The sequence below is a fragment of the Panthera tigris genome, chromosome A1 (genome assembly GCF_018350195.1).
Source record: "Panthera tigris isolate Pti1 chromosome A1, P.tigris_Pti1_mat1.1, whole genome shotgun sequence".
Taxonomy (NCBI): Eukaryota; Metazoa; Chordata; class Mammalia; order Carnivora; family Felidae; genus Panthera; species Panthera tigris.
This window is the reverse complement of record NC_056660.1, coordinates 127780213-127807403: the sequence shown is the minus strand read 5'-3', so window position 1 is coordinate 127807403 and position 27191 is coordinate 127780213. Positions and strand designations below refer to the sequence as shown.

The 27191-nt window shown below is 40.4% G+C and overlaps 1 protein-coding gene across 1 annotated transcript in view; it reads left to right on the top strand.

The window, feature by feature from the left end:
* Positions 1-9900: 9900 nt before the first annotated feature.
* The window catches only part of PDE4D (phosphodiesterase 4D), a 1404509-nt gene continuing 1387218 nt past the window's right edge, over positions 9901-27191 (top strand). Inside the window, exons 1-2 of the mRNA XM_042987253.1 lie at positions 9901-10167; positions 10606-10687. The gene's annotated coding sequence lies outside the window, so the exon portion shown is untranslated. The remainder of the gene's footprint in view (positions 10168-10605; positions 10688-27191) is intronic.

Below are 27191 nucleotides of genomic sequence, written 5' to 3'. Positions count from 1 at the left end.
AGGATGGGTAGAGAATGATGTGCTTGCATCCCTCCAACAAGGCCTTTGAACTATTTAACTGCCTGTGTCTGGAAGCCTCCCTGCCCCAAACACAGATTCATACTGGAGTGGACACACTGACATTAGATTTTCATCATTTGCCAAGTTTGTCCCGCTCCGGCCCTTCATCTCTTCCTTCATTCTCCAGTTGGAGGCCAGAGGGTACCTTGTTTGTGGGAGCCCAAGTAGTGGCCCTATAAACCTGCAATGAGTGTAACAGAAGCATGTTTGCAAACACAGCTTTAAGCAAAGTCCCCTATGTTCCTCTTGATAGATTCCTTCCCAGTCTCCTCCTGTATAGAAACTATGGAGCTGCCCACATCTTTCTGTTGGCCAGTCTCCAGGAAAAAAGTTGTCTTTCGAGAAAACACTATGATTTATTGGTCAGCAGGAAGAATGCTACAAGTGTGTTTAACTTTGATTTTAGATGGTAACTGAAAAATGGGTGTGTGCATCTTGCCCTACATTCCCATCGGCCAAGCCTTTGATAAGTAGTAGGGGAAGTCGCTAAGCAGAATAAATTCTGGTCTTGAAGTCCCTTTCTCACCCTGTCCCTTTTGAGAAAAGGCTATGAAGCATAGCTAAGGGTAGTAGCTGACCCTAGAAAGCCAGGGTCACCATCAAACATTTGCTAAGAATCTGTCGCAAGCACAGGTCTAGGTCAATATGCACACACTTGTACTGGGAAGGAAGAAGGTCTCCAAAATGAGGACTCTGCCTGGAAAATGCCCTGCCACCAGTTGCTTAAAACGAAAATATAAGGTGAGGAGCATTCTAAATGTTTTCAAGCTGCCAGAACAAGAGGACGTTTCTAAGGGAAGCAGAACTCACTCGACTTTGACTTGGGGAACACCCAAAAAAGTCCAAGTTCTTGTGCACTCAGTTTGTAACTTTTTTTAATGTTTTTTTATTTTTGAGAGAGAGTGAGAGAGCACGTATGCACACATGAGAGGGGGAGAGGCACACAGAGAGAGGGAGACACAGAATCTGAAGCAGGCTCCAGGCTCTGAGCTGTCAACACAGAGCCTGATGTGGGGCTCGAACTCACGAACTGTGAGATCGTGCGCTGAACCAAAGTTTGTTATAACTAGGTGTGGAAAAACAAAAAACAAAAACCCTCATTTCAACTTTTTCCTGGAATGGGTTAGGCACCAATTATAAAAGGAAACTTTCTCAAATGAGAAGTATTACACCTGGTTTTTACCTTTAAATATACTGTGTTGCTATTTCGCTTTGTGTTCTGATAGCAAATGGTGCCAAGCTAAGGAATCTGACAGGGTTAATTTATTGTGTACTTCATAGAGCAGCAAAAATGCTTTTCCTTAAAAATCATTTTGCTTCAGTCTGGCTTTTGCTCAGATCTACGTAGTTGCTCACGCCGTTTGATTTCCCACAGCAAGTTATTCTAAGCCCTTACTGTCATTTCTGTTTCCTCTCTTCCTCTGAACCTTCCTCTCTGTTAGCAGGATCCCTGTTTCTCTCCATCATCAACTATCTGTGTGGCTAAGAGCCAGTCACTTGACCCTCAGGGTCTTTTTGTCCTGGGGTGTGTCAGAGGCAGTGTGGAGGTGTCTTAGGGCATTTGAATAAAAAGCAGCAAAAGAGCTTGCCAATGAGAGTAGCCGGCACTGGGGTTTTTTTTCCCCATAAATGAGGAAGGAAAGCTAGTGGTGAAGGAGCCCATTCAGTGTTAACATTGTTGCCACATGATCCAGCCAAGGAATATGGTTCTTTCAAAATAGAAACAATTTTTTTTTCCCTCAAAGGTACCCTTGGATCCATCGTTTTTACCCCCCCTCTTTGTACTGAATTTATTCCAAAATCTCAAACAGCACTAGAGGAGGGCATAAGATCTTTGTGGCTTTCCAAGAGCTGCTTTTTTTTCCTTTTCTTTTTTTCTTTCTTTCTTCTTCTTCTTTTTTTTTTTTTTTTTTTTTTTTTTTTTTGAGTGACTTAAGGATTTCTAAGTTACTTTCCAGCTTGGAAAATCATATGACCTGTGAACATGTGCCTTTCCTCAGCTCAAGAAGCCATTTAAAGCAGACTTATCCTTTTTATGCAGGCTATGCTTACTCCTCTTTACAGCCATCTCCTCCATCTGAAATAGCCTTCTTTGACATTTCTCACAAACCATGAGCTTCCTAGCTTCCCTGCCTGAGATGAGTGATTCCTTCAGAACTGGACCACTTCCTGCAGCCTGGAAGCCTCCTTATCTTTAAGGTATGGGGCAAGACATGGATGGGAGTAGCCATGGTGGGAGGAGGAGTAGTAATAGTAAAAACAAAAACAACTATTCTGTGATAAGAGCAGCTAACATTTGTTGATATCCTTTTAAGTGCTGAGCATTCTATGTTTTCTTATTCATGATTCACAAGAATCCGTGAGGTGGGTATTATTATTATTCAGCTAGTTTTTCCGAAGGGGAGACTGAGGCACAGGGAGGGTTATTAAATTTGATTAAGACGGTGACTTGTGGAGCCAGGCTTCATCTTGAGGCCGTTGGATTTCCATGGCCCATGCTTTTACTGCTCTTGATGCATATTTACCTGTGCCTGTTTGAATTGTTTTTTAAGCTGTATCTGCCCCATCTTCCTTGTGAGACTCCTGGAGGGCAGGTTGTATCTTCTTTTGTACACTGTTGCCATATTTTAACAGTAAAGAAGCGTGTAGCTTCTTGCAGCCACGACTCCTTAGGGGAAGAAAATTTTCCCCAATAGCACAATACATGTCACAGGCCTGTGGGGTGATGTCAAAGCTGTTGGGGGTTTTGTTCAAGCTGTTTCTCTTTGTCATTTCTTAGCCATACTTCTGAGTGTTGAAATGGGCTAATAGGGAATCAGAATGCGGAAGTTGTGGACAGCTCGCTTAGAAGTTGTGTTAATAGCTAATAGAGATTTTAGAGTCATTTCCAACATGACAAGTTTGGTGTCTTAAGACTGAGTTATTTTGGTGCTTTAATTTCAACTTGTTTTAATGGCCTTTGGCCTCCTGCTTAATGTCAATTGAGGCAGCAGATTAATTTCCCATAAACAGTGGCTTGTCATGTCTTGTTGCTTAATTCTGGGTTTCATGAAGAACCAAGAGAGAGATTTATCGATTAAGCAAATTACCGTGTTGTGTCCTCTGAAGTCGTTGGGGTCGGTGTCTTGCTTTAGCAGCTGCAAAACGTTTTATGCAGTCAAGTGATCAACAAATGAATCTTGATGAGGCTGGTGATGATTCTGGAGTGTTAATTTTAGATGTGTTAAAAATCAAAGTCTTGAGCATTGTCCAGTTATTAAGTGATGTTTGGGTTGAATTATGTCAGAAGGAAATAAACAGGAAGGAGCATTTGTATAGTGTAAATCTCTGAGATATTAAAGATAAAAAAATGCCACATTCTCCACTCCTTTCTTTAAATCAAGATGCGACATGGCATTTGGTTTCTTTTTTGTTTTATTTATTTTTGAGAAAGAGAGTGCAAGCGGGGGAGGGGCAGAGAGAGATGGGGGTACAGAGGATCTGAAGCAGACTCTGTGCTGTTAGCAGTGAGCCTAATGTGGGGCTCGAACCTATGAACCGAGAGACCATGACTTGAGCTGAAGTTGGAGGCTGAACAGACTGAGCCACCTAGGAGCCCCGACACTTGGTTTCTTACTATCTACCTGGGTCAAGAAGCAGCTGTGACTCCTGATTTTTCACCTCCCATTCAGAAAAATGTGACCATTTCTGGTTTTACCTTTCTCTTTCTGTCTTCTATCAATCTTAGAAGAAGGCATCCAAAAGGAGGAAAGGATGAGATAATAGAAGTTTGCATGATCACTTCCTCGCTATGGGCACTGGCTCACCACTTTTCTGTTATCCTTATGTTGTGTTGGTGCATATCTTCTGTTGGATACTGAGTAAGCGCCTGAGTGCTGCAATCACACTATCCAGGTTCAAATCCACTGTGTGCCATCGGCAAGCTTATGTGTGAAATGGGGATAGTAGTACCTACCATAGAAGGCCAACACAACAATGAATGCACCTGGCCAGTGGCTTAACTCCTAGCACATGGCCCCTGGTATCAGTTATGATCATTTTCTTTCCTTTGAAGTTCTGGTTTCTTGGCCTACGGTCTCCTCCCCTTTTACTCTCCTCTACATAATGCGTCTTCAAACAGTGTTGCTTTGAACTTATAATTAGTTGGTGAAGAAAAAATAAATAAAAATCACTGGTGTCCCATGGCTGTGAAATCAAATTCAAATTTCTCATGGTGGTATCCAGGGTTTTCCATAATCTCACCAGAACTCCTGGATCTGACTCATGTTCCATCCTTCAACTGCTTTGGATGCTTTGAGCTCTAGCCAGTAGGCTGACCAACACCCTGGTGATAGTGATAAAGGTGGTATCGAGTACATTTTGGGAAATGTTGCTTTCGTGTTAGCATGCTACATCTACTGTGGGGCTCTGCCTGTTTAAGGTATACATCTTAGTTCTCTAAATGTTATTTGCCTCAAGGGCAAGAACTTGGTCTTTGTATCTCTGCAGAAAAGAGTGAACATAGGAGACCTCAGGCTGCTACCCTTAAAAAGGACTGATGACAAGGTTGGCTCTTGGCTGGTATCTAGGGACCTGCTTTTCTGAGTGTTGGTTCACTGTGCTGGTTCACAGCTATGGCTCACTGTGCCTGGAGTTTTGTGCAAAAATACAATTTATGCTTGAACACTGCTTCCCTCTAGGAGTCTGGAATTTTTAATGTGCTAGGGGTGCCTGAGTGGCTCAGTCAGTTAAGCGTCCAACTTCGGCTCAGGTCATGATCTCATGGTTCGTGAGTTTGAACCCCATGTCGGTCTCTGTGCTGACAGCTCAGAGCCTGGAGCCTGCTTCGGATTCTGTGTCTCTCTCTCTCTCTCTGCCCCTCCCCTGTCTCTCTCTTTCTATTTCGCTCAAAAATAAATGTTAAAAAAATTATAATGTGGTAGGCAGAGAGTGCCTACATGACCAGTCCTCAGTAAAAACCCCAGGCACTAAGTCTCTAAGGAGCTTCCCTAGGCTGAATCATTGTACACATGTTGCTGCATTTCTGTTGCTGAAGGATGCGTTGTATCTGTGACTTCTCATGGGAAGGAGAGAGCATAAGAAAGTCTGTATATGGAGTCCTCCAGGCTTGCCCTAAGTCTTTTCTCCCTATGATAGGCTGTGTATCCTTAGTATATTGCTGTACAAAACCTTAGCTGTAATAACAATAAGCCGAGTTCTGTGAGTTCATGTGGTACATGTCTGAATGTAGGGATAGTCTTGGGTACCCCAACACCACATCCTTTTCCAAAGCAGTTCTTAGAGTAGGTGCTCAATAAATACTTTGTGATTAAGTTTCACAAGTCTCTTAACACTGTGGATGCTTAAAAAATGTAAACTCTTTTCTTTGGACCGTTGCTTGCTCATTTTGGCACCTGTAAGTTGTATCTGTATTTAAACAGGCCAACATTTTTAATGTATGATAGTTTCAAGGTGTTCTTTCACTGTCTATGAAGAATGCTTCTGGTTTTGCTTACTCATTTTCTTTTTCTTCTCTACATTTCAAGCAAGGTTGATACTATCAAACCAGTTCTCTTGGGCCGTTGTGATGCAGAATTAAGGGGAAGGATGGAGGGATAGTAGGAGTGAGCTCTGAGGACCAGATCTAGAACAGGTGTTTTGTGGGGAGCATCAGAAGAAGAGGGGCATGAAAGAGCTTGTGTGAGGTGAAGTAAGACTGTGAAAAGAAGGGGTCTTCATGAATCGCTGCTGTGCACCAAGCAAGAATCCCTTCAACAGTGTTTGAGAAAGGGAGAAAGAGAATATGTTGTGTAGAAATTACTTCTGGTTGCTGAGTTGTTTTTCTTTGATAAAGGCCCATACCTACGACCAAATCATGGTTCAAAGTTTAAGTTTTTCATTGATTTTGCTTGAGGATAGGAGCCATACCATTTGTAGTTCAGAATTTTGTACGTATAAATCCTCAGTAAGTTCTTGATGATACTGAGTGATGGCTTGATTCTCAACCATTGACGGGATACTTTGAACGTGCCAAGCACCAAGTGTGGAGATACAGAGATGAGCAAAAAGAAGTCCTTGCCCATGTCACAGAGGGAGGCTGACTTGCACACACATGTTTCCAATTCCATGTGGGAAATACTGGTGGTAGAATATGGGAGCCCTGGAGAGAGCACCTCTCCAGCTTACCAGAGGGTTGCTCCAAACTAAGCCCCATGATGCACAAGGAAAAGGAAACCTGGTCCATACCTAGTTTAAGTAACAGCTAGAAGAGTTTACAGACAGGGTACATGTTATGTGCCAGGGGGAAGTAGACCTCTAACACAAGGGCATCCAGTTGTGTTTCTGGAGCCTTAGCAAGGTGTCTTTGCAGCAGCATTTTCCAAGGTCTAAGGTTTAGACCAGGTTCAGAAACTTGATTTGGTTTGAGTTTACTGAGAGTGCATCTGCTTCTTAGGTGAGAAGTCACATTAATTAGCTAATGAGACTCATGTGGTCAAGGAGAATAACATATTTCTGGTGACAAAGACAACTGTCCCAGAAACCAAAATGCTCATCAGCTGGATCATCCGATTCTATTGATAGACCTTATAGCAAATCCGTCAGTAACCAGGCCTAATGAGCACAGAATTGGGCCTAGAGGAGTCTCTTAAATGACCTGCATGTTTTTGTTTTTTTTTTTTAACGTTTATTTTATTTTATTTTATTTTTTTTGAGACAGAGAGAGACAGAGCATGAACAGGGTAGGGGCAGAGAGAGAGGGAGACACAGAATCTGAAACAGGCTCCAGGTTCTGAGCTGTCAGCACAGAGCCCGACGCGGGGCTCGAACTCATGGACCGTGAGATCATGACCTGAGCCGAAGTCGGATGCTTAACCGACCGAGCCACCCAGGCGCCCCAATGACCTTCATGTTTTATGCACTGCCTGCGTTTGCCACTGTGGCCTCGCTTTCCTATGATAATGTGAGTGATAACCGTTCTGTGTTGAGTCATTTTGTAAGAAGATGTGTTTTCAATTGTACCAGAAGATAAGTTCGGCTTATCTGGCAGCCATTGACTCTCTTTAAGGTGACAAAATATATTTTCATTCTGGTTATTAATTTTTACATACTTGAAATCATGAACCGTTGGAAGGTAATTGAATATCCATTTTGGGGGTTTTGGAGGAGGAGGGGCATCTCACAGTAGCCTTCATATGTCTGCTGGTGGAGGAGCCCAGCCACAGGTACCACCTTAAACTTCATGGCCTTGAATGTCACTGGTTCACTTCTGTGGTTGTGCTGATGAAGCATTTATAATTTTTCTCACTAATTATCAATTACAGCTTCTGGTTTTTACCTTTCCTTAGTTGCTGCCTACTCGATTTCCATAGAATTAATTAGCATGAATAATTTTTGCAAATATACTGGCACTTACTAGGAAGTACCATCCCTTAGCAAAGCATGCCATACAACAGTTAAAATCCTCAATTAATGGACAGCCTATGAGTTTTCATTTAACACCTACCAACTCTTCCTTCACTGAGTCTGACTTGCCTAAGGTCACCCACCTAGTTGGTGGTAGAGTTGCCATAACTTGGGAGCTCATATTATTTTGTATGTATCTTATTATTTTATGTGTAATTGGTGCCAATGGCCCTGAAAGAGAATGTATGTTTATTGAGTGCAGTCCTTTGTGTCAGGGTTTGTTTGTTGTTTGTTTTTTGTACTCCTTATACCTAGTATATTGCCTAGGGGTGAAAGATCTGTTGGATAGGGGCACCTGGGTGGCTCAGTCAGTTAAGCATGCAACTTCGGCTCAGGTCATGATGTCACGGTTCGTGAATTCGAGCCTCCTGTGGAGCTCTGTGCTGACAGCTCAGGGCCTGGAGTATGCTTCAGATTCTGGGTCTCCCTCTCTCCTTGCTTCTTCCCCACTCATGCTCTGTCTCTCTCAAAATTAATAAACATTCAAAAAATTAAAAGATTTGTTGTATAAATGATTAGATGATAACAATAAAAAAGAAAAAAACAGGTTTTTTCCTTTGTCCTCATGAGATGCTTCTCTCACAATATCACATAAAAAGACTAAAGAGCATATTCATTATTCATTCAGCACCTGTTATGTTTGAGACAATCTGCTGGGTGCTGTATGGACAAAGATCATAAGGACAAAGCATTGTTCTGAAGATAAGAGGCCATAAGGAAAAATGTCTCAGTGACTCTAGTGCATGGTACAAGTAAAGTGCCATAAAGGAGACCCAAATGCATGACTTTAGCAAATCAGGAACCATCACACCTTATGGGAGAAGCAGAGGAGGCTTCATGGAGGAGGTGACTTCGCCTGAATCTAGTAGCAACATCTGAATTTCAGAGAGAAAGATAAGCTCACAGACTGAGATAGTCGGCAAAGGGCACAAAAGGAAAAAGGAAGGTGAATGATTTTTGGAGAACTGCAGGAAGTCTCTCTTAGGTGTGGTATGTGAGGCAAAGTGCATGTATGCGGAAGGGAACGGGGCAAAGCCAGGATAGAAAGTCAGGGAAGTTCCTAGGCAGCATTGCTTGTCCAGGATCAGGGCCTTGCACTTGGTTTATCAATGTGTATACTCCTCAAATATGAGCATGACCACATAGGTTATTTGGCAGCAGGAGGTGGGTGGGCTGGTTCTGTGGAATAAGGGAGGTAAGTTGGGAGGGGGTTGCAATAGTTGAGGAATAAGGTAGGGAGCAGTGAACCATGGGGTGGCCGTGGAGATGAAAAGGAAGGGGCAGCGTGGTAGCCTGAGTGTCCGACATAAAGGATGCATGAGCAAGGACCCATTAACAGCATGCGTTGCCTACTTATCACAACTTGTTAAAGTTGTCTACATAAACATTGATCTCATTTGCCTGTGAGATCCGAGAGGACAGGGCCCATGTAATGTTCATGTACTGAAACAGACATGGCTGATGTGTGGTAAATGTTTGCTGGATAAATGAATGGAAGTCGGGAGATGTGGCTTGGTAACAGCAGCTAGGTGTTAGTGGAAATAACATGTTTCTTGGGGCGACATGCTGGAATTTGGGGGTGTGGTCCATTTTTTCTGATGGAGTTTCTGGAAATAGATGACAGAACTGGATAGCAGTTACAAGCTGATGCATAAGTGGGGGCAAGATACAAAGAGGAGAGGGTGGTATACTTGATTGTAGAGAAAATAGAGTCACTTCTTTGAAGACGCCAGGTGAGACTGGAGAGAGAGTGCAACATGGTGTCCCTCCGGGGCAACAGGACTGTGGGACAAAGCTTGGACAGAGGGGAGGCCTAGGGTGGATGTGTGGGCAGTGTTAGCCAGTGGAAGCAGGAGGGAAGGACAGGTTGCCTCAGGAGAGGCAGTAAAACGAGGAATTCCATGTTCGGCGTCTGGAGTCAGACTGCTTGAATTCAAGTGCTGGCTCTCCTACTGATTCATTATGTGGTTTTAGTGACTTCACTTTCTCTTGCCTCAATTTCCTCTTCTGCACAGTGAGGATAACGTAATACCTGCATAAAAACATGCACAGCAGTCAGAACAGAGCCTGGAATGTGGGAAGCGCTCCATAAGCATTAATTACTCTTCTTACCAGAACCCACTCTGGTGACTTTGTATGTGTTAACCCATTTGATCCTTCATAACTAGACGGGGGCTAGTATCCTCATTCCACAAATAAGGAAACTGCGGTGCAGAGAGGTTTCCTACTTTGCTCACATTCTCAGAGTGAATCAGTGTGGTGAAGCTTACTGAAGATAGGTTCTTACCCAATCTACTTGGTGCCAGCTCGGGTACCTCTCGTCGAACACACCACCAGAGCCAGGTTGATAGGGTGAGAATACTCACGACTAAGTTAAATTTTATCACTGCGCACTGGGGAAGCAGACCTGGGAGGTGGGGCATAATGGGAGGAAAGCGAATGTTGCCAAGATTCACCTGGCAGTCTTATAAAAGCAGGTGGAAAGACGGGGGTACAAAGGATTCAGACCAGAGAGGGCTCAGGGAATGGCCCGGTGTGGCAAATCAGAGTCGAACTACAATGGAACTGGCTTATTTGTGTCCCATGCAACGAGATGGAGCTGTCTATATTTGCTGGAAACTCCCCGAAGGAGCACGTTTGGGGATGAGTTTGGAGTGCCAACTTGTAAGTTTCTAATGTGGGGCCCTAAGAAATTAGTGATACAGTGAACAGTGATCAGGAAGTTGGGAGGTGAGCCACTTCAGTAACTGCTCCGTTGGAGAAAAGTGTCTTCAGAGGAACCAGCTCAGAATAGTGTCTGGGCATCAAAGTAGGCACTTTGTTATTTTCAGTGGCAGTTGGTTCTGATAAAACACTCTGGGCAGCCTTTACCTCACTGTCAATCCAGCTCTGCTTCTCTCCTTTCTGAAAGAAGGAAGTTAAGCCATGGCTCCTTTCTTCCCTGGAGTAGATGTCTTTTGTACACAGTAGCCATGTGATCTCCTTTTAAAAAGGCACTTTACGCCTCACTGTAATTCTCGTCCATACTGAGTGCATTGCTTTGCATTTGAGACTTAAGAAAATCAGTTCTGCTGACTTCCTGTTTTCTATCTTGGGCCTCAGCAGAACTTCCCATTCAAGTGGGACCAGGCGGCAAACACAAAGCTGGAATTTTCTGCTGAAGTTGATGTGCCATGGGAATAAAGTAAGTTCATGGGGTGGGGTGTTTGTCTCACCCCACTCTCAAAGTCTCTCCTTCAGCTGCTCTGGTCGTTACACCACAGGGGGTGAAATGGGATTGCTGAGAACTTTGGGCTCCAGGCCCATCAGAGCCTCAAAACTTGACACTCAGATGGAGCTCTTCACCACCTTGGGACATGACAGCAGCTCTTCCCTTTGACAGATCTTAAGGTTACTCTATTTTGGTGTATGTATCTTCTTGAGGTTTTTCTGTCTGAACATTTTACCTGCTAGTGTGAAAGGGTGGGGGAGGCAGATCTCAGAGGTTTAAGTGATTTGTAGTGACTTGGCCAAAATTACTCAGTTAAAAACAACACTGAGACTGAATCCTCAGTCTTCTGTCTTCAGGTCTCTCATGCTTGATTTTTCTCATGGCCACACTGCTTTTTCTGCTGGGGGTTGGGGTGTGCACGGTGCTGACAAAGGAGAGGAAGTGGTGGCTGGCTTGGGAATCCTGAGCAGCTCTCATCCACCACAGAATCGTGTGCCCTGCTTAATGAAATAGAAAATGTTAAGTAGATACATGGCCATGCAATTCTTTACACATAAAGGGCTTGGAGTCTTTTTTGGTGTCACAGATTTTAGGGTGATGTGACCAGGGGAGTCCCTGTCTGCTGCAAGGAGTAAAACTACAAAAGTCAAATGTGGGCCCGGTGGTGATTCACACCTGTACTCAGGTGACAGGAGTGTCTCTGTTAGTTGTTGAGCTGGTAATAGCACAGAGACACCCTCATTTCCCTGCCCCCCCCAGATCTTGGCAAGGCAAACGGAGGTGGGGAATCAGTTGTGATTTGGGGTTGATGATTATATTTAGACTTTAACACATAATTAGTTCTGGAGGTAGGAAAATGGGATGGGAATTGGTGGCTACTTAGCAGAAGTGAGCAAGAGAGCTCTGGTTCTTAGGAAGAAACAAGAAATAGGACAGGGGCAGGGAGTAAGGCCTGTGGAAGTCTTGGTTGCCTGTTTTGCCTGGCGCATCTGTGGAATGATCCCGCTCATCCAGGGCTCCGAAGGGTCCTTTCATTTTGGAGGAGTCCTCATGACTATCCCCGTAACCAAGTTGTACTGATAGGAGACTGAAAGGGGCCTTCTCTGCCAGGGCCTCAGGCTGCTGGATGTGTTCTGACGTGGTCTGTGAGCAGTGCCCAAGCTGTACGGTGCCCTCTCCTGAACCAAGCCCCTCCCTTGACCCCCAAGCAGAAGTGCCTGGTGGGTGATGGTGATCTGGACACCTGCCTGGGGCCACTGCCCATGTTGCTATGAGATCCTGACGGTTCTTTTTCTGGATTCACAGATGACAGGGAGTGAATGAGGGAAGTCAAATATTGTGGCAAGGAGGGCCTGGCAAACATGGGCATGGTCAGCAGAAGTTTGTCCCTGGAGTGGAATGCTGACAGAGGATGATGCTGAGATTTGGGAAGGAACCTCAGAAGAGTAGGTCCTCAGGCAAAGGATTAAACAAAGAAAAAACACATCTGGTCTTGAATATGGTTGAGGTATGGGGTTAGCATTACATGTAACCGTCTGATGGGAATGGGGTGGGATGAGACACAAAGGGCATCTGGAGATAGAGAGCAATGGAGGCGATAAAGAACATAGTCTTGGAATTGACCGGAAGCTCCCTCCCTGACTGCCAGGCACAGTCCTCCACAGAGGGCTCCTACCTCTGGCCCCAAAACAGCCAGGCAATATGTTCTTAAAGAGCCCAAGACAGAATTTTTGTAAACTCACTTCTGTTTCGAAGGCATGAGGAAATATCACCACTTAAAAGAACCTCAGGGAAATCACTTTTGAAAAGCAAAGAATGATTTTAAGGAGCAGGCACTCAACAATTGCTTTTGAATCTCTGCATTTTAATCCATTTGCTCAGAGTAGGACTGGGCATTTCACCCTTTGCCTGGGAGGGATAGTTTTTCTCTTAAACAGATCTGTGAAGTTCTTAACTGGGCATAGAAATGAATTATTTCCCAGGAGTTTTTACTTTCGATGTTAAAAAGTGGGGCAAAATCATTTCATAGAACAGAACTTAGAGAAGATGAAAAAGTTATTTTCTTTAAAAAACTGTTCTTTTTCTGTTAGGCCTTCTCTAATAGCACCTTTGGAGATAGCTACCAAAGGATAATCCTACCAACAGAGACACCCAGCCTCTAAGTCTGGCTTTTGGAAAACGAACATTAATTCTTTTTTCTAAACAGGACATTGTGAGCTCAGTCATGTACACTATGAAAATAATTGGTGTGTGTCAGTACACTTTGTGCCAGATTTCATGCTTGTTGAAAGGTGATTGGATTCAAACCAGCGTGTTTAAAGGTCAACTGATTGTTCTTAAACAGTGCAGAGTTTTAACTCTTTCATGATCACGGATTTGTAACCACAGTCTCGGAAGAGACTGATACTGTGTTTTAACTCTCTGACCTTTTTGTTCTTAAATTAAAAAAAAAAGTTCTCAGGTCTTTCTTGTGGGTGAAGAGTTTGAGAAATGAGTTCCCTGCTGGTATTTGGAGGTGGGTGGGAAAAGAGACTTAGTTTTGTTTTTTTTTCCCCCCTATATTGTCTGCAAGTTTTCACTGTGAGACTGTGTGCTAGTTCCTTAAAAACTCCTGAGTGTCATTTGCCTCATTTGCAGACTCAGGATGACATTACCTTCCTCAGTGTTACTGGCAAAATTAAATGAGTTAATTCACGTACACTGTTTGAAACAATGCCTGGCACAAAACAGATGCTCAAGAAATATTAACTCATTATTATTATGATTATTAGTTCTGTAAATCTAATGTTTTTCATGAATTGCTACACCATATGCCGATGTTTGATAAGATTTCTTCTTTTTGGAGAAGTTCAAGCCCAGGAATTGAGATTAAAGATGGTTTTCTTCTCATCTCATCACCCCAATATTTTTGGCCTAAACTCTAGCTGAGGTGGCCTGGGAGACATCATAAAGGAGACAGAGGTCTTAGCCAGAGAGCTAGGAGACCAAATTGCCAGGGTAGTTCTTGAGGGAAAAGGTGGGGATCCAGATCTGGTGGCAGGATGATCATTTAGCCTCTGAGGAAAAGTCTGGAAGACTAAAGCAGGTAAAAAGCATAAAGAGTATAGCTCAGGGATTGTTTTCAGCAAAAGACCAGTAGATGGGAACCCAGAGGAGAGCTGGAGAAATGTCTCCTCTGACCTGTCCTTTATCTTCACTCATTGCCTCTGAAACACTTTGTGCCCCTTCTAGAACCCTCCTTGAGCTCAAGTTCAGTTGTTCTTGAACATTCTCTTTCACAGACATGACCTCCATGAGATTGTTATCATCATCTCTAATTAATGGACTCATTGAAGACCTACAGTTTTCACCATGAACTAATTTAATTTTACCCCATCACACACTTATTCACAAATCTAACTTTTACATTTGAGCTAAAGCAAAAACGATATTACTACAAAGTGCATGCTATAGTAAATACCAAGTGTTAGAACATTAATGACACTTAGAATTATGTTAAGAATAGTTTCCAGAACATGGTTTTTAAAAATGTTTGGACTGCAACCAACAATAAGAAACAGATTTTTTTTTTAAGTTTATTTATATTAAATGAGAGAGACAGCAAGTGTGTGAGTGGGGGAGGGGCAGAGAGGCGTGAGAGAGAGAATACCAAGCAGCCTCTGCACTGTCAACGCACAACCCACACCGGGCTGGATCCTACAAACTGAGAGATCAGGACCTGAGCCAAAATCAACAGTTGGACACTTAACCAGCAGAGTCACCCAGGTGCCCCAATAAGAAACACATTTTTACATCATAGTCTCTATATATCTGTATAGATAGTTGTGTGTGGATATGTGTGTATATTGCTTAAGTAAAAGTTTTTTTTTCTTTTTTTAAAATGTTTATTTACTCTTGAAAGAGAGAGTTACAGAGCATGAGTGCTGGAGGGGCAGAGAGAGGGGGAGACAAAGAATCCAAAGCAGGCTCCAGGCTCTGAGCTGTCTGCACAGAGCCCAACGTGGGGCTCGAACCCACAAACCATGAGATCGTGACCTGAACTGAAGTTGTACTCTTAACTGACTGAGCCACCCAGGCGCCCCTAAGCTAAAGTTTGATGAAAAACTGCTTAATCTCACTGCACAAGAAGCACTTTGGTACTTCTCTCTGATGGAGTAAAAGGGTGTTTGTAACCCACTAACCACATAACATGTGGTTGGAAAAGTCCTGATCTAGAGTACCATCCAATGATGGTTGTTTGAGTTAATGTAGATGGTCTATATATCATACATGAAAAGGGGTTGTAACCATCTCAGTTAGATACTAAAGAATTTTCTATTTTTTTTGACTCAGAAAGGAAGATGTGTATCTTGCTCATGTATGTACATAGGCATATATATATCAATCATAATGTCAGTTTTCCATAAAGTCAATGCTATCATAATAAAAATACCAAATCTTTACTTTTTTTTTTTTACAAACATAAATATTTTAAAATTTATAGGGAAATAAACTTACAGCTCTAAAGAAAAAGAACAAGGAGTGAAGATTTACTTTCTCAGATATAAAATACAATAAGACCAGTGTGGTATTAACAGAAAAATAGCCTACAGTAGTGCTCTTCTAGGTCTTAGTTAGAAGCATTTTCTGTGTATTTGATGTTTTTGATGCTGTTACAAATTATATTATTTTGTAAATTTCAATCATTGTTGCTAAAAACAGATACACATTTAATTTTTTGGTCCAGCAACCTGGCTAAACTCCCTGATTGATTAAAATACTTTAGCTTCTTTTGAATAACACAATCACAGTACCCAAAAATACTGACATTTTTTTCATTCTCTTCCAGTCCTATTCCCTTTGTTTGGCTTTTCCTTTGTCTTAATACTTTGCATAGTCCTTACAGTAAGTAAATCGTTGAATAGAAATGATGATGGCAAATAGCCTTTTGTGTCTTCCTGATGTCAAAGGAAACGTTTTCACCATTACTGTAGTAAGTGTGAAGTTTACTATGGTGTTTGAAAATTTCTTTTTGTGAATATTCTTTATTAGAAGTTGAATTTTATCAATGGCTTTTTCTGAATCAAGATGATTGAGATGTCTCTTTCACTATATTATTGTGGTTGGCTTTACTGAACTGATTGAATATTAAACCAACTTTGAGTTCCTGGAATAAACTGAACTTAGCTCTCATACATTACATTACTGTTAATATTTGTTTATATATAAATATATATATATATATTTTAAAGTTTATTTATTTTTGACAGAGAGAGAGAGAGAGAGAGAGAGAGAGAGACAGAGCATGAGTGGGGGAGGGGCAGAGAGAAGGAGACACAGAATCCAAAGCAGGCTCCAGGCTCTGAGCTGTCAGCACAGAGCCCAACGCAAGGCTCGAACTCAGGGACAGTGAGATCATGACCTGAGCCGAAGTCGGACGCTCAACTGACTGAGCCACCCAGGCACCCCTGTTAATATTTTCTTTAAGATTTTTGCATTTATCACATGAGAAAGTCTGACCCAAGATTTCATTTTTTAAGGTAACTTTCTCAGGTTTTGGTATCAAGGTAATGCTAGCCTCATAATATGATTTGGAGGGTAGATAGTGGACATTTGTGCTTTTCTTTCCTTAGTTCTTTCTTGATCACTTATCAAACTTTCTTGGTTTACCTTATCAAACTTATTTGGACTTTTCAAATAATCATCTGTTGGCTTTGTTGATACTCTGTTGTAGTTTTAAAATTTTCCATTAGTTTCCATTCTTTAGTGTTGCCTTTCTTCTGTTTTCTTTGGTTTTAATTTGCTGTTCTTATATAACTTCTGGAGGTAGAGTCTATGACAATTGATTTTCAGGTTTTTTTTCTCATCCAATATATATATTTAAGACTATACATATTTCTCAAAGATGAGATTTGGTTATATCACGCAAAACTTCCTTCACAGGATTTTAATTTTTACTTAGTTAAAAATGTTTTTGGATTTCTATTGAGAATTCTTCTTTGATCCATGTGTTATTTATACATGCGTCACTTAATTTCCAAACATATGGACATTATTTACCTTATTAATTTCTAGGTTAATTCTACTGTGGTCACTTAAAAAATATATTCTGCTGTCATGAAGGCTGTGTTCTAGATGTGTCCATTAAATAAAGTTTTGAATCCTGTTGTTCATATTGTTTCTGTAATTACTGCTTATTTTTATGTGTATTACATCTCTTACAAGAAAGACATGGTAAAATGTCCCATCGTGATTTGTGGATTTATGTTTTTTCTTTCTAATTCTGTGAATTTTTATGTTAAAGATCTTGAGTCTATACTCAACATATACTGTTAGAATAGTTTTCTTGCTGGTAAACTGAACCTTTTTTTGTTGTGAAATATTCCTCTTTATTTCACCTAATGCTTTTTGTCTTAAAATCACCTTGTCTGATATGAACATCATGGCCTCATCTGTGTTTGTAGATGATGTTTGCATAATGACTTTTCCCCATCCTTCACTTTTAGTCTTTAGAAATCCTTATATTTGAGGAGTGTGTCTTGTAAGATGTATATTTTTTATTCAATCCAGCTCAGCAATTTTTGTATTTTAATTGAAATATTTAATCTGTTAATGTCTTACACAATCACTGGTATAGATTTGCATTTAAATGTATCATGTTATTATTCCCTATCTGTCATATTTTTTCTGTTGACTTTTTTTTCCTTTTCACTTTCTTTTGGTTTGGGGTGTAAAAAATTACTCTTACTTTTACTATCATTTACTTTGCCCTGTCTGTTAGCTTGGTAGGTATACATTCTTTTCTATGTTTTTAAGGGGTTAACAGAAATTGTTACATGCATTATTGACTCAGAAAGCCTAAAGTTAAATTAATACTTTGCCATTTCCTGGATGCTTCATAAGAATACATATTTAGCTCCTTTTTTGGTTCTTTTTTCTTAATGTACCTCAGTTATCTAGCTGTGACCTTTTATTTCTGCCTGAAGAGTAACTAGTGTTTTCTTTGAGTATGTGTCTGCTGCTAAGGAGTCTCTCTCTTTTTGTTTCCTCTGTTTTGGAAAGATATTTTCATTGGGTATAGAAATCTAGGTTGGTAATTATTTTCTTGAAGCATTTTGAAGATACTGCAGATGATTAAAGGAATCAAGTATTTTGATTACTTGACATAAAGATCTTTTTTATGTAGAAACTAAAGGGCAGTCCTGAATTATTGAAACATACTAGGTAGTGTTTTTACAACTCTCAAAAAGAGAGAGGGAGCATGAAACATGTAAATCTAGGTTAAATGAAATATGTAAAAGTATGCAAAGATAACGCAAGAGTGCACAGGTCTATGTCTTGCTCCAAATTGACTTTAACAGTCTCAGACTAGTTTACTCTCTAAAAAACACTTAGAATACTATTTCATATCCATTTTGTTTATAAGGTCAGCTCAAAATATTCTCTAGTAGCTTTCCTCATCATTGACAGCTTCATTTTTCCACGGTTGTTGGTTAGCTGTGTTTCATTGAATATTTTCATTTTTGGATAACAGTTGTTGGAAAAATAACTACATGTGATACCTTTCTGGTGGGCATGTTGGGCCTGTAATTGTGTGTTTGACTTATTGCTTATTTTTTCACCTAGAATAGTATTAAGCTGCAGTATTCTTTCTTCAGCCTTAATATAGTCCTTGAAATGTGAACTAAACTCTTACCATTGAGATATTTTTTTCCTTTACTAAAATACATTGTATATAATAAGCAGTTAGGAGTATGAGTTTTATAGTAAAACAAATCTGGATTCAGATAGTAGCTCTGTTAATTACTAGTTGTGCATCCTTGGAAAAAGACTCCAACTCTGCAGCCTTAGTTTTATTATCTGTAAAATGAGATCAGTAATTTCTACCTTACAATGCTATTTTAAGAACAAATGAAATGGAAAATGAGTTACTTGTCATGCTCCGTATGGCAGCCATTGTTAATAATTTAAAAAATTTGTATAGTATGGTATTGCCTGCTAAATTTCTTCATAGAAGTAAAGATGTTTTATTGGCAGATGATACTTGGTATGAGAATGGTTCCTTATGAAAGAAAATAACTTACCGCTTTATTCTTTGGAGTTTATGAAGATAGATATGTGGTGAGTTTTTGAGCCAAGGGCATATAATAAATTCTGTATTTTTAATTTAATAAGTGTGATGGTTAATTTTATGTATCAGCTTTACCGTATCACGGGGTGCCCAGATGCTTGGTTAAATGTTATTTGTAGATGTGTGTGTGAAGGTGTTTTTAGTTAAGACTAGCATGCAACTGGTAGACTTAGTTAAGCAGAGTCCTGCTACCCCTAACCCACAGTGTGGTTAGGCATTCTCCAGTCTTTTGAGGATCTGAAAAGAACAAAAAATAGAGTAAGGGAGAATTGATTCTCTCTGCCTGACTGCTAAGCTAAAACATGAGCCTTCTACCCTTGACTGGGACTTAAAACCATTAACCCTCCAGTTCTCACAGTTAGGTCACTGGCTCTGCCTGTGTATATCTCTATATCTATCTCCAACTGGTACTGTTTCTCTGGAGAATCCTGACTAACACAATAAGCATTTATTGAGTCTTTCACAATGCAGTGTTACAGCCCTCTGACTTCAGCTCTCACAGTGTCAACCAGTGTCGTTTTCTTGGAATATTGAGTGCTGAGTTTTAGTATTTCTGTGCTTTTGGCTGGGATTTTGTATAATGGCCCCATTATAATGCTGAAGTGTGGTGTAGTGTTGTTAAGCACAAGAAGGCTGTAATATGTCTTAAATATGTATGTGTTAGATGAACTTTGTTTAGGCTTGATTTATAGCGCTGTTGGCATGGGTTTAATGTTAATGAATCAATTAAACGTATATTAAATAACGTATCTTGAAACAGAAGCACACATAAAACAAGGTTATGTATAGATTGGTTGTTGAAAATGTGATCAGAGGCTCCCAGGAGCCCAGCCCTGTATTTCCCTTAGGAACAGAGGTTCAGTATTGACTAATTTGGTGTTGTCAGTTTTTTACTAGAACACAATTAAGATGGATAGTGAGAATCAACTGTATAAACATTTTATTTAAGCTGAAAAGATGGCTGATGAATATGTATGTCTAGACATTTTTTAAATTATAGTCAACCCAAACAACATGGAACTATTTTTATTTAATTTTGAAAGATACTTGGTTTACTTTAGCAGTTATTTACAGGTCAATATGTCAAGTAAGTCAGATGCAGTTGAGTTAGATAGTTTGTGCTCTGAAGGGGTTCCCAGTATACCATGGAAGGCAAAGAGGTGCAATCAACAGTACTGACATTTGTTTGTATTCCTGGGGCATATGTAAAATAGAGTCAGAGAGGGTCCAGCCTAGGTACAGAAAACAACCAGGGAATGCCCACAGAGCAGATACCTACAACATGTCTGTGAAGGTTGACGTTATCTTCGAGCTCCAAGGGTTTACAGATGGAAAGTTTCCCAGACACCCAGCATGTGGTGAGGTCCTAACCATATCTAGATGTAGAGCTAGACCAGAGACTAAGGGCCATGGCTCAGATTAAGAATTTACCTGCTAAACCACGTATGTGTTGTATGTGCTATGTGGTTAAACTAAATACCGAGGTCTAGGCTTACAAATGAGCTTATGTTGCAGAAATTCCACTTAGGTCTGATTTTTAGAAGTCAGTTTGAGGTAGTTCTGGGATGAGCTCCAAAATGCCTATTTTGTGTTTGAGCATTTTTATAGAAAGGGTTTCATGGATTTCATTTGGTTCTGAAAGGGGTTCATGATTCTAAAATGTCTAAAAGTTGTATTAAAAGATGATGTAATATAATGAACTGTTTATTACAAGGTACCATGTGAAAAAAAATGACAGCATATGTAGTATAATCACAATTTGGATGTCTGTGACCAGAAAGTGTATGTTAACAGAAGTTGTCTCTTGCTAATGGAACTATAGGTATTTCTTTTCCTTATTTAATCTTTTTTCCTTCCAAATTCTCAAAATGATTACCTATTTTTGATAATCAGAAAAAAACGTCAAATAACATTTTGTGCCACTTGAACTATGCTTCATGTAAGGGAAGTCCTGTTCTTTTCTCTTGTTTCCACATTTCAAAAGGTCCCTTAATTTAAGTTGTATGAAAGTTAAAATGGCAACTCAGTTCACATTTGCTCATTTACAGTCCCCTTTTCTTGACATGGTTTCATCCCAGGTTAAACCTTTGTGCTCAGACTCCTTTCCCACTCTTGCCTCCCTCCTCTCCTTCCCCTTTTTGTTCTGGTACCCCTTTCCCTTTTTGAAAAAAGTTAAATTCCATCTACTCTTCTTTAAAAGCATTAGCCTTTTTGTCTTACCTGTTGGGGATATGATGTGTACTCTTCAGATACTCAGTTTCAGCTATTCACCCCCTTCCCCCTTTTTCCCTTGTTGCTTTGTTCTGGCATTTTATTTTGGAAGATAGAAGAAGCGTTTGCAGAATAGCCTCTTAAAAACCTCAGAGCCTTGGTAGTACTTTTGTGTTAATTTTCAATTGTATTCCTTTTGGGATTTCACAAGTGTTTTCCCACACTATCAGCCGCAAGGGTGTATATGTGTGTACAGGTGTGTGTGACTGTGCACGTATGTGTGAGAGAGAGAGAGAGAGAGAGAGAGAGAGTGTGTGTGTGTGTGTGTGTGTGTGTGTGTGTGTGTGTACATACTCTTTCTGATCAGGAACTGTGTCTTTTCTCCCCGGTGGAAGTGGACCCTGCAGGGATGCTGACTCCCTATTGGCCAGTTTGGGCATAGCTTAGTGACCTAGCAGAGTTGGATACCTGGGACTTACCCTGTATGCACAGAAGGGTGATGCCCTGATCCATCTGGTACGAGCAGGCTGGTGGCCATACTTGAGAGCCTTGATGAAGATGGGTGCAATTTAGGCAGGCTCTGCAGTGGCAACCAGGCTGGTTCTGAGCAACAGAGGATGGTTTGTAATCTGTCCCCAAACCTGCTAATGAGCAAATAGGTACGTACATTAGATATGATGGCAGAACTTGATTTATGTATGTGTGGGTGCAGGACTGAATTAAAATGACAACTTGAGAAAGGAGCTAAGGACCAGGTTGGGAGATTCTGAGTCAAAAATCAAGGCTAAGAATTACAGGATGAACATTTTTTATGTGTAAATTGGAATGGAGAGCAGATACTGGTATTGAAGTAGTGTACTATGTTTATTTTATTTCCTTAAATCTGAAGTCTGGCTTTTAAGTTGTTTCCAGGGTAGATCCATCAGCCCTGAGCCTTGAAAATTTTCCTGATAAATTATACCTGTGATAAAAAGAGCCGGGCACGTGTGACCCTGACTTGCAGTCTGCAAACATCCATGGCTGTATTCAAGAGTGTTCAGCTCAGTGTCTCCTCATGGAGAAAAATGTACCTTGGTATGCTTCCTGGAGCTCTTCATTCAAAAGACAGAACAGCAGGGGTGGTGGTGCCTGGGTGGCTCAGTCGGTTGAGTGCTGGACTCTTGATTTCGACTCAGGTCATGATCTCATTGTTTGTGAGATGGAGTCCCATGTTGGGCTCTGTGCTGGCAACATGGAGCCTGTTTGGGATTCTCTCTCCGTCTCTCTCTGCCTCTCCCCTGTGTGCTCTCACATGCTCTCTCTCTTTCTCAAAAAAAAAAAAAAAAAAAAAAAAAAAAAAAAAAATATATATATATATATATATATATATATATATATATATATATATATATATAAAACAGCAAAAGACAGAACTGAGTAAAGAAAGGGATAGTTGGTGAGACAGGCCCTTTACCCTCAAGTTATTTTCTTAAAATCCAAAGTCACATGGGTGAAAATTGGGCTTCATTAAATTTATCTGATGGGAAACAAAACATGCAGATGATACAGGATTCCTAAATGTGCCAGAAGAGCAGAGGGAGCGATCCCTGCTGTGCACAGTGCTAATGCCACAAGTGTCCCTTGCCATAACTGTCCTTGGAAAATGTCAAAGAGTTGATCTAATTTCCCCACCACCTTAGTCTTCCCTTTATGTGTCCTCTTGGAGTACTTCTTCCCCCTTTCTCCTTCTGGTAAGCACATATCCACAAGAAATGTCACCTTTCAGGAATGATCAGTCAAACACACCTTTGTATGAATATAAGATTTATTTATTTATTTTATTAGAAAAATTTTTTTAATGTTTATTTATTTTTGAGACCGAGACAGAGCATGAACAGGGGAGGGTCAGAGAGAGGGAGACACAAAATCAAAGCAGGCTCCAGGCTCCGAGCTGTCAGCACAGATCCCAGCACAGAGACCAACATGGGGCTCGAACTCACGGACCGTGAGATCATGACCTGAGCTGAAGTTGGATGCTCAACCGACTGAGCCACCCAGGTGCCCCGAGATTTATAAGAATTCATTTAGATGTTTGAATTTGACATTGCATCATTTATTTTAGAACAAAATGCACGTTTCCTACAAGTAGTCACGTGACTCATTTTATGCTTCTTTGTGTGTGGAGGACTGGTTTTGGGAGATATCCTGTTTGTAGCCTATGTGTCAAATCCTACCTTTATTAAGAACACAGACTGTGTCTTGTGGTATCGGGAGTCTGGCTTCTCACTTAAAAGCATTCCCCCTTTTTTCTCACCGTGATGAATTTTAATTTTAAAGCTTAAGTCACTGTATCAACTTTAATGTCAAATAAATTGGAAAAAGAAGGGATAGCTTGTTGAAAAAGATGGTGGAAATGATCATGTTCCAGGCTTAGTTTAGTGAAGTTGGTAAACTCTCTAATGGATTCAGACTCTGTTTAGATCATTTTGCTTTGGCGTCCCCATTTCAGTGTGGAGGCGGCTGTTTTGTAAACTGATCTTTTTGCAGAGAGGACTAAATGGCCTGAGGGACAATACAGACCGTTGTGAGGGGGCTGAAATAAAGACTCAAGGCTGCTATGCTACCACATACCTCAAACAGCAGATGCCACAGAATTGCTTTTTGAAAAGTGTTACCTTTCACATGTTATGCTAAAAATAAATACCTAAGAAGACCTGAAAAACTTGAAAGAACTAGAGAAGCAGGCTGAGTTATACAAAAGCAATTTGCAAGATTACAGAAGTAATAGAAATTGTAAAAAGTAAAACATATTAGTGCTTTAAGTTCCAAAGCAGTTTTTGATAATATAGTCAGAACAGAAATAAGAAAGGCATCCAAAAACTGGAGAGTCCCTAGGAGATTGCAAAAAGCTATAGAAAATGCTATAGCATTGGTGGATCAGACAGAATGCCTTTATTCCCCCAGACTTCTCATCTCTTTGTTTTCCCTTTTGAAATTCACCTTCAGAAAATCTTACATGGTTACTGCTACCTGGCCAACTCACACTTGGTCCTTTTTCAACTCTAGTCGTCTGCGTATCTTATAGATGTCCCCTTCAGTTGCTTATTGTGTGGCTTGTCACTCTATGCTCTAGACTTACTAAGGTCAAGAAACATGTCTTTGCTATCTTTGGAGTTCCCCCTATTGTTTCAGTACAATTGTGTTCTTCGAGAACTGCATTTGATAAATGTTGCCTAACTCAGTGGATACTTGCAGAGTTAAAAAAAAAAAAAAGTTAATGGAAAGATATTCAACTTTGCTATTATTAATATTTATGTGCCATATTCTGGAAAATCTGTAGAAGACCAGATAAGATAAAAGCTGGAGGAACAAGATGTAGGTAGAATAGTGAGAATGCAAAAGACTTTTAATAATGTCTTGACATAAATAATAAAGGTGGTAAGAGTAATAATGATACAGCTTGACATTTCTGTAGCATTTATCTGAAAGCACTTTCACATCATAAAGAACAGAGGGATAAAGGAATAGAAATAAATGTAAGGAATACCAAGGAAATGCCGAGATAAAAAAGCAAAACGACAAAAGAAAGGTGAAGAAAATAAAGCCAAAAATAAGGAAATGGTAGGACGATTTACTAACAACTTGGAACAGTTGTTAGCTAAATCACACAGTAGGCAGAGAGTGTCAAATAAATATTTACGACAATGGTGGTTTTTATAACAGGTTGAGTCTGCTGTGTATAGATAAAGCATGTTTTCCCTTGTGTTCTACCAGGTAGTGGCTGAGGGAGAGTCCTGCATTCTCTAGCTTGCTCTTTTTCCATTTGTTGTTCACGAGGATTTGTAGTGATGCAGTACAGTTAAATGTATTCCAGCCACTCTCCCTGTCTCCTCATGAAGACACAGAAATGTGAAGGATACTCACCTGTAGTAGATTATTTCTCTGATTTCACAGAAGCTCAGTTAGGCTTGCTGCAGAGACCATGGTCGATTTTCATTGCTGTTGGAGGATTCTGAACATTACCTAACCTTAGGAAGCAGGTGTCAAATTATTGTCAATAACCCTGACTATATAATAAGTAATTATAATGAAGTTCCAAAATGACGAGTGACATTGAATATCCTTTCATGCGTCTATTGGCCATCTGTATGTCTTCTTTGGAAAAATGTGTATTCATGTCCTCTGCCCATTTTCAAATTGGATTATTTGTTTGGCATTGTGTAAATTATTTATATATTTCGGATATTAAGCCCTTATCAAATATATCATTTGCAAATACCTTCTCCCATTCAGTAAGTTGTCTTTTTAATTTTTTTAATGTTTGTATATTTTTGAGAAAGAGAGTCAGAGTACAAGCAGGGGAGGGGCAGAGAGAGAGGGAGACACAGAATCTGAAGCAGGCTCCAGGTCCTGAGCTGTCAGCACAGAGCCCGACTCGAACTCATGAACCGTGAGATCATACCTGAGCCGAAGTTAGACGCTTAACCAACTGAGCCACTGTGTGTCACCAGTAAGTTGTCTTTTTCTTTTGTTGATGGTTTCATTCTGTGTGCAAAAGTTTTTATTTTGGGGCAGTACCAATAGTTTAATTTTGTTTCCCTTACCAAAGACCTATCTAGAAAAGTGTTACCATGGTCAGTGTCAGAGAAGTTACTGCCTATGTTTTCTTCCAGGAATTTTAGGGTTTCACGTTTCACATTTAAGTCTTTAATCGATTTTGAGTGTATTTTTGTGTATGATGTAAGAGAGTAATATTGTTGCATATTGCTTATTGTTGCAATATTGCATAATTGCATAAAATTGTGGCATATTGCATAATTGCATATTGCATAATATTGCATGTTGTTGTCCAGTTTTCCCAACACTCTTTGTTGAGGAGATTATTTTTTTCCCATTGGATATTTTTGCAATAGGGGAGGTAGGTGGAAGATTGGTAAAATAGGTGAAGGGGATTAAAATTACACTTATCCTGATGAGCACTGAGTAATGTGAAGAATTATTGAATCCTATCGTATACCTGAAACTAATATGACATTGTATGTTACTTATACTTGAATTAAAAAAAAATTCCAAGAAAAGACATCCCAAGTATGTTCTAGAACTGAGCAGTTCTAGACCTGGAAAAGTATAGATAAAAAAGTTCTGCCTGTCACATGTCAGAGGCCACAAAAGGTCCTAAAATGACCTTTATTACTGCGTTGGAGGGATGTGCTGCATATTTTAAACAAGGTGATATTTAAACAAAGTGACCCCTAGCAGCTTTCCGGAGGTGGGAAGCTTCTCCTAATTTCGGTTTGTTTTGTTCAGAAACCATATTCAGTTTAGTTGAAGGGCAGATGACCCACACCAAGATACCTGAATTAGTAAATTTTGGAAAGCCGATCAAAAGAAAGATAAAAATCACGGTCATGGTAAATGACCTCAAAATAAGAAGAGCGATGCTCCTGAATTAAAATTGCTTCCTGTTGATAGTAGTAGCACGGAAGACTTTCATTTTAATTGCCTCCTTTGCTGCTAGAATCGTGAATCAACTTTTTTCAAGGTTCAGAGATCAAAACTCCTCGTTTGGTGATAATTTTACTTTTACACCTCAGGTTTTCAAACAGAGCAGAGAACCCTTTCGTTTGGCACGGTGCAGACCCGGGAGCTGGTCCTACCTCAGGCCCTTTGTACCTGTAGTCACTGGTCAAATAATTTCATCTCCTTTATCCTCCGTTGCCTCAGCTGTAAGAGGGGATGATTACATGGGTCCTGGTTTGTCATAATCATAATCATGTGTCTTTGGCACATGTCATCTTTGGGTCTCTCATCAACTCTGAAAGGAAGGAAAAGTTACCATTCATATTTTATAGTTGAGAACGCTAGACTCAGAGCCTTTCAGTAAACTGACTGAGGTTACACAGCCAAAAAGTGGCAATGCCAGCATATAAACCCTCATAAATATGTTAACAAAACCCCCTCTCAGTCTTCCATGAGATTTTGGGATTCATTTCAAATGGTATTTGTGGCGGCGTCTGGGTGGCTCGGGGAGTTGAGTGTCCGGCTCTTAATTTCAGCTCTGGTCATGATCTCACCATTGTGAGATGCAGCCTTGCATTGGGCTATGTGCCGGGCAGGGGGCCTGCTTAGAATTCTCTCTCTTTCTCTCTCTGCTCCTGCCCTGCTCATGCTCACTTG